The sequence below is a fragment of the Pteropus alecto genome, unplaced genomic scaffold (genome assembly GCF_000325575.1).
Source record: "Pteropus alecto unplaced genomic scaffold, ASM32557v1 scaffold25, whole genome shotgun sequence".
NCBI classification, from domain to species: domain Eukaryota; kingdom Metazoa; phylum Chordata; class Mammalia; order Chiroptera; family Pteropodidae; genus Pteropus; species Pteropus alecto.
The window spans coordinates 12,552,861-12,564,705 of record NW_006441955.1 but is presented as its reverse complement, the minus strand read 5'-3'; the positions used below and the strand labels follow the sequence as shown (position 1 = coordinate 12,564,705).

General features: G+C 37.1%; 1 pseudogene; it reads right to left on the bottom strand.

Annotated features, from left to right (window-relative positions):
- Positions 1-9,173: 9,173 nt before the first annotated feature.
- Positions 9,174-9,283, bottom strand: LOC112485907 (annotated as a pseudogene).
- Between the last annotated feature and the right edge of the window lie 2,562 nt (positions 9,284-11,845).

Below are 11,845 nucleotides of genomic sequence, written 5' to 3'. Positions count from 1 at the left end.
AAATATATTAATTACAAGAAAATAAGTACCATTTTTAAAAAAATGTATCATGCAAAATTTTGAGAGTCTAAGGTGACGTGTATGGAATCTTACACAAAATGGAAAAAGAGAAGTCCCCTTTGGGAGGGAGATTTGCAGAGATTCACATTAAGACTTTTTATCAAAACCAGCTATCAAGTCAATTCAGAATATTATTTTCCAGAGTACAAATGTTAACACATATCCTGAATGAAGCAGAAGAACTAAATTCCATGCCTCCTCCCACAGGTCCTTGAGGAGACTCACTTAGGTTGTTCATTTTTGTTTTTAAGCAATCTACTATACTGCATAAGTATAACCTTGCATGGTGGAGAGAGACCACCATTTCTTCATTATTTAGTTAATAGGGATGTGAAGTTAATAGGGAAAGTGCAATACGCACACTTTGGATAATAGCTGCGATGCCAGTTCCTGACTCTCCCTCTGAAAACCTAGCAGGTAATCAAGCTTTACCAGCTGAGTTTGCTGCTGAAGTACTAACAATCATACCACCTGCTGATTCATCATGGATGTCAAGACCCAAACTACTTAAACTTATAAGTTTAAAAAGAAAAATTACACCCTTTTAGTGGATTCAGTAACTTATGAGGAGACTAGGATAAATAATCAAAATTTTAACTGTTATTGAAACAGATCAATAGAAGAGAAAGAAGAAATGGAACTCCTGAGTCCTGACAGCTTTGAGGAACATAACCAGAAAAACCTCACATATAGCCAATGGATGATAAAAAATATATTGCATGGTAACAGAAAACAGTCCTGGACTCAAGTCATCTGAGAGAAAAAATTCATCAGAGCTGGCGCAAAATTAATAAAAGATATACAATACATCTACATATGTCCAGATAAAACTTCTAAATGCAGACATGAACTTTATAAATTCCTAGACATTTATTCACATTTTTTGAGCACATTTATTGCTAGGTACTGCACTAGATGCAAAAGAAAAAAACATTGAGTAAAACCAGACATGGAACCTGCCCTCAAGGGAGTTAACATCTAGGGAGAAACAAATATCAAAATGCTACTGTGCCAACACTACGAGATCCAGGAAAGCTTCTCTGGGAAAGTGGCTCAAATTTGATCTGAGAAATGAGCAGCATTTATACAGCAAAATAAATAGAAGAGCCCAAGCTAGTTTGTGTTCTGCAGACATACATTTATGAATCATCTGTTCATAGGTGGTTAGTTAATTCCATAGATAACAAACATTCCAGAAAGAAAAAAATCAAATTAGTAGGAAACTCAAGAAAATGAGAAGACAAGCCACAGACTGGAATTAAATATTTACAAAAAAGTACATCTGATAAAGGACTGTATTCAAAATGTACAAAGAACTCTTAAAACTCAATATTAAGAAAATGAACAACCTGATTAAAAAAATGGACAAACGACCTGAACAGACATCTTACCAAAGAAGATATACAGATGGCAAATAAGCATATGAAAAGACGCTCCACATCATGTCATCAGGGAAATGCAAAATAAAACAATGAGATACCATTATACACCTATTAGAATGGCTAAAATCCAAAACATTGACAATATCAGATGATGGTGAGGATGTTTAGCAACAGAAACTCCCATTCATTGCCGGTGGGAATAAAAAATGGTAGTCACTGTGGACAGCAGTTTGGCAGTTTCTTGCAAAACTAAACATACTCTTACCATAGACCCAGCAATCATGCCCCTTAGTATTTATCCAAAGGAGTTGAAAACTTATATCCATATAAAAATCTGCACACAGATGTTTATAGCAGCTTTATTCATAATTGTCAAAAACTTGGAAGCAACCAAGATGTCCTTCAGTATATATATGTATAAACTGTGGTATATCCAGACAATGGAATATTATTGAGTACTAAAAAGAAATGAGTTTTCAAGCCTTGAAACAACATGGAGGAACCTAAATTGAACATTACTAAGTGAAAGAAGCCAATCTGAAAAGGTTATATACAAAAAAAAAGAAAGAAAAGGCTACACACAGTATGATTCTAAGTATAATACTGTAAAAGGCAAAACTAGGAAGACAGTAAAAAGGTCAGTCGTTCACAGGGATGGTAGGGGGTGAGAGATGATTAGGTAGAGCACAGAGAATTTTTAGGACATTGAACCTATTTCTGTGTGATGCAGTGGTGGATACATACATGATACACATTTGTCAAAACTCATAGAATGTAGAGCACCAAGAGTGAACCCTTATGTAAATTATGGACTTTGGATGATAATGATGTATCAATGTAGGTTCACTGATTATAAGAAATGCACCACTCTGGTGTGGGATGTTGATAATGGAGTTTGTCCATGTGTAGGGGCAGAGGGTATATGAAAACTCTGTAGTTTCCACTTAATCTGCGGTGAAAAAATTAAGTTTATTAACTAAAAACAATTAGCACAAGACATCTTAACTGCAATGCTAAAGCTTAAAAAATAGAACTTTGGAGACTATTCCAAACAGACTGATGCAAGAGTCACATAAGTAGCTAAGAAGTTCAAAAACTTCTCATTACATAAAAACTGAATCGGGAAAAATTAAGATAGCCCATATTAAAAGATAAAAATTTGTTTGGTAATTAAATATTAAAGGATACAGTTATTTAAATTCTAAGATAACTCAATTAAAAAACTAAAAGAAACTTGAAAATACTGAATGTCATTAGTAACTACTTGCGGTACACAATGAAAGTGGGCTTTGAGGAGAATTTATAGACAAAATATTTAAAAAGTCAGAAGGATGAAAATTGAGTTAAATTGCTACATAAAGAACAAAATGCCCCCAAGAACTTCTGGTGACATTGACTAAGCTAGAGAAAAAAATGCAAATAAATAAGGGTATGAATAAAAAGGGGATACAACTACTAATAAAGTGTAATTCAAAAATAGGAGTATTATTACATTTTCACAATTAAATTTGAAAATTGTGAAGTAACATTTATGGTAGTGGTACTCACACTCTTCTAGAGAACAGTAAAAAGCAAATGTTTTAATATTGTCTAAAAGGCTAGGTAACTTCAATAACAAACCAGAAGACCAAAAAAAAGTTATTTTCATCAAACTTGTAAATATAGATGTAATACTTCAATGACGGGGAACAAGAGGCCAGTTCTACTTGAGGAGACTAAAAGAACTGTGTGCCCCTCAGTTGGATCCTGGTTTGAACAAATCAATTGTAGAAAAGCAGGAAATTTTGACTATGAACTGAGTGTTAAATGATATTAAGAAATATGAATTTCATTAGCTGTGATAATATAGAAGTTATTTAAGAAAAGTCCTTATTTTTTAAGAGATAGACACTGAAGTTTTTAAGGGTACAATGACACGATGTCTGGGATTTACTCAAAAACTTTAGCAATGGAATAGATGAGACATATGGAAGACAAGTTTATTTTTGAATTTAGGTGGTAGGTTCCAGAATTTATTTTTTTTACGATTGAAAGTACTCCTAAATTTTCTTAAAAATTGAACACCGTTAAGGAAAACCACTGAGCTCTCCCCAGTTAAAACACACAAACTGCACTCTATGCCCTACAAAAGATATTGTTAAAGCAAAATGCCAAAGAAAACTGAAAATAGGGGGCAAAACTATACAGATAAATGCAGAGAAAATTAAAGCACAAAGAAGGCAATATTAACCATATAAAGCAAAATTCGGGTCAAAACTATGAAAAAGCAAAAAAATATTTTTTTATGGTAATCCACAAATATAAATATCATTGTGCATTGAACAATGTAGCTAAATAAAAACCAAGGAAAGATAAAAGGCTGAGATAAAAATAGAAAGTTAAAAGCAAATGTAAAGAATAAAATCAAAAGCCAAGTGAGAATTTTTAATTGGAAAAAAAATTACAGTGTGTAAAATTAAGCATGAGAAAGGACACAGACCCAGCACAAGGATTTTAAAACATGGTTTGCAAATGTATGGTTGTAAAAAAAAAAAAAAAGCCTAGATGATATATCCTAGGCAAAACTTTTTAAGTAATCAAATATTGATCCAAAAAAAATTAAAAAAACCAAAACCCTCATCAGATCAGCATTATAAGGAAAAATCAGTAAAATATTCAACATTTAAAAAAGTTCCATAGCTAGAAGTTTTCATTTAACTGTATAGAACAATTTTAATCAAATAGTTCTGATAAGACAGGTAGGAAGGTCACAGAAGAGGAAATATACTCCTAGAACAACCACCATAAAAATCATTAGTTTAAGATTTTACACAAATTGAAAAGCTAAAATAAAAAATAGAGGGAACGCAAAGCAATACTACTAAACATATGAAAAGTGGCCTAATCCCAGGAATTGGGGATAAATTGGAAAAAAATGTGTCCACTTTTACCTATCTGGAGTGAGAATAGTTACAACTTTTTAAGAAATTGGAAAAAATATTAAAATCAGAAATAATATATACTCTCCCTTTAAGAATCTACACCAGGAACAAAGCCACCAGTACTGAAGAGTAAATGAACAAAAAGTTTGGTACTGAGGTTTTTGTTACAAAAACCCAGAAGACAATGCCCTTTTAATAAAGGAAGGGTAGAACCCACAAAGGTCTGTGTACACTGTGCAATTATATGCAGCTATTAGGGGGTGTGTATCAGAGACATTTACTGGTTAGGGACGGCCTTGGTGCGGGAAGGAAAAAAACGAATTGCAGAAACTGTGTGTAGTTCAATCTCATTTTTATAAGCACATACACAAAATCACGGAAATGACAATGGACAGAAAACATATGGAAATATGCTGAATTTTTAGGGGAATGCAAACCAAAAGAGATTCCAGTATTTAAAAAAAACTGATTATAGCCAGTGCTGGGGCAAATTTTATCTGGCCTCTCCACCTTAAAAGAGTCACTGGGAATTGTTAGAATTCTGAAGTAATTAAAATGTGAAAAGAATAATGCCATTAAAAAAAAAAAAAAAAGGAAATTAAAAACCTGGCACTATTGAAGAAATACCACACAGCTCAGGGTGGCCAGAGAATTGGAATGGGGAATATTAACTCTAGCTAAAAAAAGTTTACAGTACAGCCAACAAATTCAGAAAAAAAAAAAACAAACAAAAAGAATAGGTTGCCTATTTTGAAAAGGTAACTTACCATATAGGAAATGCAAATAGATAATAAACATATGAAAAGATGGCAGTTACAAACCAAGCAAATGGAAATCAAAATCAGCTTTTTTCCAATCAAGACATTAGGGGAAATTTATTTTCTCTCCCATCCCCCAGTGCCTTGGGTATATGATTTTCTGAATGTTCCTCACTCTTCCTAATTCATCCTAGTCTCCAAAGTTTGCTGCTGTATTAGAGAAACTTCCTTAAAACATAAATCAGAACTCATCCCTGAACTTTATTTAAGCCTCTGAAGTCTTCCTTTTCCAACCTATATTTGATGGCCTCAAACCCTGACCTAAAACTTGCCAACAACTTTGCTCCAGCCTCAGTGTTTAAAATCTTGCTTTCCACCTTGATTAGGGATTCCGAAGCCAGAGTGGATAGAATTTCAGGGTTACCTAGGATCTTGAGTGAGAAAGAGACCATATATTTATTTTTATTAACCTAGAATTTAAAAACTAGAATTCAGTATTTAAATTCAGTTATTAAAATACTAAATTTGAGCTACTGAATATGTGAACGACTTAAGCTATTATTATTCAACAAGACTGAGTGGCAGGTCTAAACTACTTTAATTTTGAGGTAGTGAGAGCATAAAACTTTCATGATACCTGCAACAACCATAATGTGAAATGAAAATACCTGTGATTTCTGGTGATGACAAAGTCGTGGAGTCTGCTAATAACACCCGACTACCAAAGTACAATGTTAAACATCCCCATCCTAGATGTGCTGCAAGGCTCATTCCTCATCAGTGCAAAGGGCGAGTCCCCTGAATCACTCTAAGAGATGCACGCCCGCGCATGCGCCATCACCCTCCACTCCTCCAGCTACCAGGCACTCAGCTACCAGGTCTTTGCTGCTTACCCACTGAGAGTCGGCCTGGAAGATGAGTTGTCTGCAGAGGAAGACTTGGTCTCCTGCACAACTGCGTCTCAGCGCCTAGAATTCCAGCAAGTTGATGATATATAATTCAAACTTTAAAGTTTAATATGTAGAAAATTCACCCATTTTATACACAGGAAAAAAGGTACTTCTCTCACTATGTGTTTGCTTAAATTTATATGATCATAGAAATAAGTACGAAAAGACACATTAAATAACAGAGTGAGTCTGGGAGTGGAGTGAGGAGAGGGCTGCAGGGAAGGGAAGAGTCAAGAGCCACACTTGAGAAGGAGGCGAGCAGCAAAGGTATAAGAGAAGAGGATGGTTTCATTGCGCTAGTTGGGGTCTATTTTCTAAGACATTTTGGCAGTAAACATGTATTCCTTTTGTCGTTTGAAAACGAATTCAATTTTTCTAACAATGGAAGGAATTGCATAAAAAAATTATTACTTCCAAATCTATTTCCCAGTCAGATAAAGAAATAACTGAAGAGGTTGGAGATAAAGTTCAAAGCCTCACATCCAAGATATGGAGGATAGGATGAAAACTCAGTTCTTTCCAGCTCCAAAGCTCTTAGTCCACAGCTCCCAAAAAACATGCAAATTTCATCTCCCCCACCCTCTTTTTAACAGTAGTGCTTAAGTACTTCCTCCTTTCCTAGCCTTCATGGTTTCCTCATGGCACTGCTGTTTTAATATCCTCACTTTCGGGATAGGGGAAGCTTAAGGAAGATGACTTTCTCTCTGGCCGGTGAATAACAAGGGATGTAAAGTTGGGGGACCCCCAAAGGGGTGCTCAATGCCGCGCCCCCTACCTTCCCCAGCCTTACCTGCAACAAAAGGAATCTTCCGGAGGATACAGACGTGAACAAAGTGAGAAAGGAGGAAGGAAGTTTGACTCACAACCTTTTGCTGGCTCCTCCCTTCCTTTCGTGGTGTTTGAAAATCCCTGGGCCCAGTTCCCTCCCAGTCTACACTTCCTGGTCCTCTCCTCCAGTCCTGAAGCAATTTTCTAATCGCCCACGACCTCAGTGCCAACTTCCCGCTTCGCTGCCCCAAAGCTTCTGGGGCTGAATGTGCCCATCCACCCGTCCTGACTCCAGGGTCACATCTCAAAAAAGACAAAGCCACTTACAGGCGGTAACCCCAGGGGTCGTACTTGACTTCTCTCATTTCTTAGGTTTCCACATTTAATCATTCCTAAGCTCTTGAATTTGTATACTTACCTCCACCTCAGTCTCTATGGCTCCGGCCTAGTCTGAGCCCATCATCTCTCACCTGGATCACTCAAATAACCAATTAGTCTCCTTTCCTCCTCTCTGGCCTCTCTGCAATCATCTCCCTTATGTGATACCTTTCAGTGGCTCCCATTTCAATTGAAAATTCTAACTCCTCATCCCAATGAGATGCCCTCTTCAACACTGTGTAAGTACTACTCCCCATAACAGATATAGTCTCCTTTCTGCTCCTCAGAAAATCCCGAGATTCCTGCATTAGGGCCTTTGCACTAGCTATTTCCTCTGAGAATTATTTTTCCAGTTCTTTTCTGGCTGACTCCTTTTTATTCTCGTGTCTCAGATCAAACGTTAACTCCTCTAAGAGGCCTCTCAAGTCACCGTTTCTAAAGGAGCCACACATAAACCCCTTCCCATTACTCTCGTTGAAGAGCAAAGTTCAACCAGGTAAATTTGAACATCTAATTGGCTTTATTAAGGGATTCATGAATCTGGCAGCATCCCATCTAGCAACTCAAAGGGGGCTCCGAGGTGTACAAAAATGGAAAGTTTTTATAGGCAAAAAAAGAGCGGAGATGGGAAATTCAGAGTGGATTATTTCTGGCAGGGACTCCTACCCTTAGGGAAAGGAAGGGGGTCTTATTAGGCAGATTAGCAGTTCACTAGTGTTGCTGAGGAAATTCAAGATAGATTGGTTTAAATTTTCATTCCTGTAGAAGCTAAAACTGCAATTAAGTTAGTAAGTGTTGGTTTGGTAACATGGCTTAGCAAAAGTGACTCCATTTTGGTCTTTTTTTTTTTAACACTTTATCACATCCCCCTCTTTATTTTGTTCCCAGTTTTCAGAATCTGAACTTATCCATTCCATTCAATTCTGTGTGTCCTTATTATGTTTCTCTTTCACTTCTCCACTAGTATATATACTATAACCTCATAAGGGCAAGAATCTTATCTTTCTCGTTCACGGATCTATCTGCTGTGCCTGGAATTATAGGCCTTCACGTTGAATGAAGCACGGAATGAGTGAGCACAATCTTCTTGTCAAATCAGACGCTGATGGTACTCATTGTACCCATAAATGTTTATCGGACTGTCTCCAGAATTAAGAAAGGTGGGCCCGGAAGCTCAGCAAGCTGTCCTGAGATGGAGATTCTGGGTTTCTGGGTGGTTGGGCTCCCCAGGCCTGACTTGCAAGCTCAGATGAAGGTTGACTTGATCAAAGTTATACAGCTAATAAGCAGTGAAGATTCAATAGCAGGTAGGTGTCCAATCCATGTATATGGAATTGTGCTTGGTAGTCACCATGACTGAAAGCCGCTGCTGGGGAACCATACCTGAGGAACCTGAGCCATTCCTTCCCACCAATGAGAAACAAAAATGGTTGGAATAGTAACCATAAAAGAGACATAACAGATTTAGGAAAAGTCCCAACACCTTGCATGAGCACTGATTAGAAGAAGTGTCCTCTGGTTGACCTGTTCTCATTACCATACTAAATAACACGCCCACTAGGGCCATGACAGATCTGGAGCAGCCCATAGAAGGCCAAAAAGGGGATGGGAACCCAATTATTGAAAATCCCACTCTATTCTAAGAAAATTTATGAATATTCCTCCCTTCAATGAAAGTTAACCCATCCCCTAACCCCGATAATCCATAAAAATGCTATGCCAGTTGACTTCAGGAAGCCACATCCATTCTCTTTCAGAGTACACTCCCTTGGTACATCAAGCTTTCACTTTAATAAACCTTTCTCTCTGCAAAACTGTTTCTTTCCTTCTTTCCTTCCTTCTCGAGATCTCTCTCTCTCTCTCTCTCATTCTTTTTTAGGCGAGGCAACCCTTGGTTGATCTCACAGATTGCAAGGACCTTGTCAGTTTACAATCCCTTATATATATATATTTTTTCGCCTACAGCACCTGGTCTTCCTAGGTGGTCTCCCATCCAAGTACTAACCAGGCCCAACCCTGCTTAGCTTCTGAGATCAGACAGGATTCAGGGTGGCATGGCCGTAGACACACTCACTTTCTTGATTTTTATCCCGAGAGGGGCAAGGACCCCTGTGCTGGTAAAAGAATAAGCAAAGAATACTTAATTACTCAATCTTTTTTTTTTTTTTTTAAATCTCTTACTTCTACATCTCTGGCATTATTCATAAAATCACATAAATGAAAAATATTTCAATCAAATGACTGAATCAAGTGGCAGAAAAAAAATCAAAGATGTGAGTTATAGTTTAGGGGAAGTACTTGAGCTGGAGTAGCATGCTAAATGACACATAGGGATGCAGTCAGCAGCATTTAGAGGGATGGATGGACACCAAATATGATAAATGGTCTAGTTTCTTTAGCTAATATCAAGGGGAAGAGAAGGGTCGGGGCACAAAGATTAAATTTCAATATTTTAATCTTTAAAAGAGACTTAAACAACATATCGATTATATTAATTCAATACAGTGCGTATGGATCCTGTTTGGATCCTGACTCAAACACAGAAGAGCACAGAAAAACGGGAGACAAAATTTAAAATCTGAACACTCGATATTTGATATTAAGAGATCATCGTTTGTTTAAGTGTAGTTAAGGGTACTGTGATTGGGTGTTTAAAAAAGTAAGACTTCCCAGCCATGTGCCGAGCAGTTTTTGGAAGGGGGAAAGACATGAGCCTTGGGCTCTGAGTTTAATAGGTCAATCAAGGTCAATTGTAAGAAGTGGAGTTGGCTGGTGGTTGCTCTACAGCAGAAGTCTTCCAACTGTAGCCTGCTGCTTCTGGGGTACTGGGAGACCTTCAGAGAGCAAGTGGGCCTGAGTAGGTAGGTTTTTAAAATCATAATGTGGTGTTTTATTTAGTCTGCCCGTTAATAACTAATATTTGAGAACATTTATAGTATTAATGAAACAATCTAAGAAGTTTAATTTCATTTTGTTTCATTTTGTTTATATCAATAAAGAGACAGTCAAAATAATTATAGTCAAAATTATAATGCTAAAAACTTAGAAATGCTTAGTGTTAGTATGTCTATCTTCAGTTTTTGTTGTAGGAATCCCTAACATGCCCATGCCCACCCTGAAGTCTTCCATAAGAAATATTGAAAGGAGAAGTATTTCATCTCATCCAGGCAATAAGCCTCTCCATCTCCATCCATCCACCAACCCATCCATCCATCCATCCTTCCTTTTTTTTCCCTTCCTCCCTTCCTCCCTCCCTCCCTCTCTTCCTCCCTGTCTCTCTATTGGATTGAGATTCAGAAGTGAGACAGATGTCTCCAGGATGTACTTTAACATCGTTATTCGAACTGAAATAGGAAGTCCAACTTCTCCTGACAGAAAGTATAATTTGTCTGATGGGACTGGCTTTGACAATGAAGTTATATGGAGAACATGTTCCATAAAGCAGATGAATTAAATCTATTTTTGACAAAAAAAAAAATACATTTATGATATGTTCACAATAAAAAAACTAGAAAATATATCTTTTGAAATTATTTAAATTTATGATTAAAAAGTTTATTTTAGATATCAACCTAAAAATGTGTTTTGTGAAGAATATGAGCAAAATTATTTGAAAATCACTGTCCCTTGGGCCTCTACGTGGTCCAGAATGACCCTAAGGAATTGCCTTGGCATTAGAGGATGGGCTATACAAGAGGCTTGGGAAACAAGCTGAGCATCGTGGCAGGCTCCTTGCCTGACACCAGTTCATCTTTGAGTCTGCCCAGCTTTTCGGACTTGTCTGGTTTGTCAGAAGAGAAAATTTTGCCTGGTTCCAGTTTGATTACTAAGTTGACACCCCTGCCACTTGCCAGGACACCCTAAGGAAGAGAGAGGTGTTCTGGGACTTGTAGCAGCAGAATGCTAAAGAAAATCACCTTGGAGCTCTAGCTGAGACACACCCTTACATTTATTCTACTTGGAATGCCCTTACTCACCCAAATTCTACCCTCTTTGTTAAGTTAATCAACTTAGTCATCAATATTTATTGTATATGTACTTTGTGCCAAGTACTGTTTTTTCAAAGTTCTGTTTTGATGCCACCTCCTCTAAGAAGGAGCCTTGTTTGACTCTCTAGCCTGAATTAGGAACTCTTCTGAGTCCCAGCATGCTAGGACTTCTGCTATTTAAGGCACTCATGACCTGTACAGTCCTTGTTTTCTTGGAATACAGTAATGCTCACTCAGAGCTGGCTCCAGATTCAGGCTGTTGGGTTGAGACCACCACTTTGCCAGCTGTGTGACCTTAATAAGTTAGTTAACCTCTCTGTGCTTCCATTTTTTAAATATATAAAGTAGGCAAAACAGTGCCTACTTCATGGTCCTGGGAGAACTTGAGATAATTAAGTAAAAGTGACTTTTACAATGCTTAGAATTCAGTAATACATGTACATTGCAACAAGTTTGTTAAATACAAGAAAGTATAGAGAAGCAAAGATTACCTCCAACACTTCGATGTACATTCTTACAGATTTTTTCTATGTACATATGTACTTACATAAAATACGAACCTCATGTCATTGAACTTTCCTTCTTAGGGGATTTTTATGAGATCTGAGTTATATATAAAAAACAATTGGGGGAAGAATT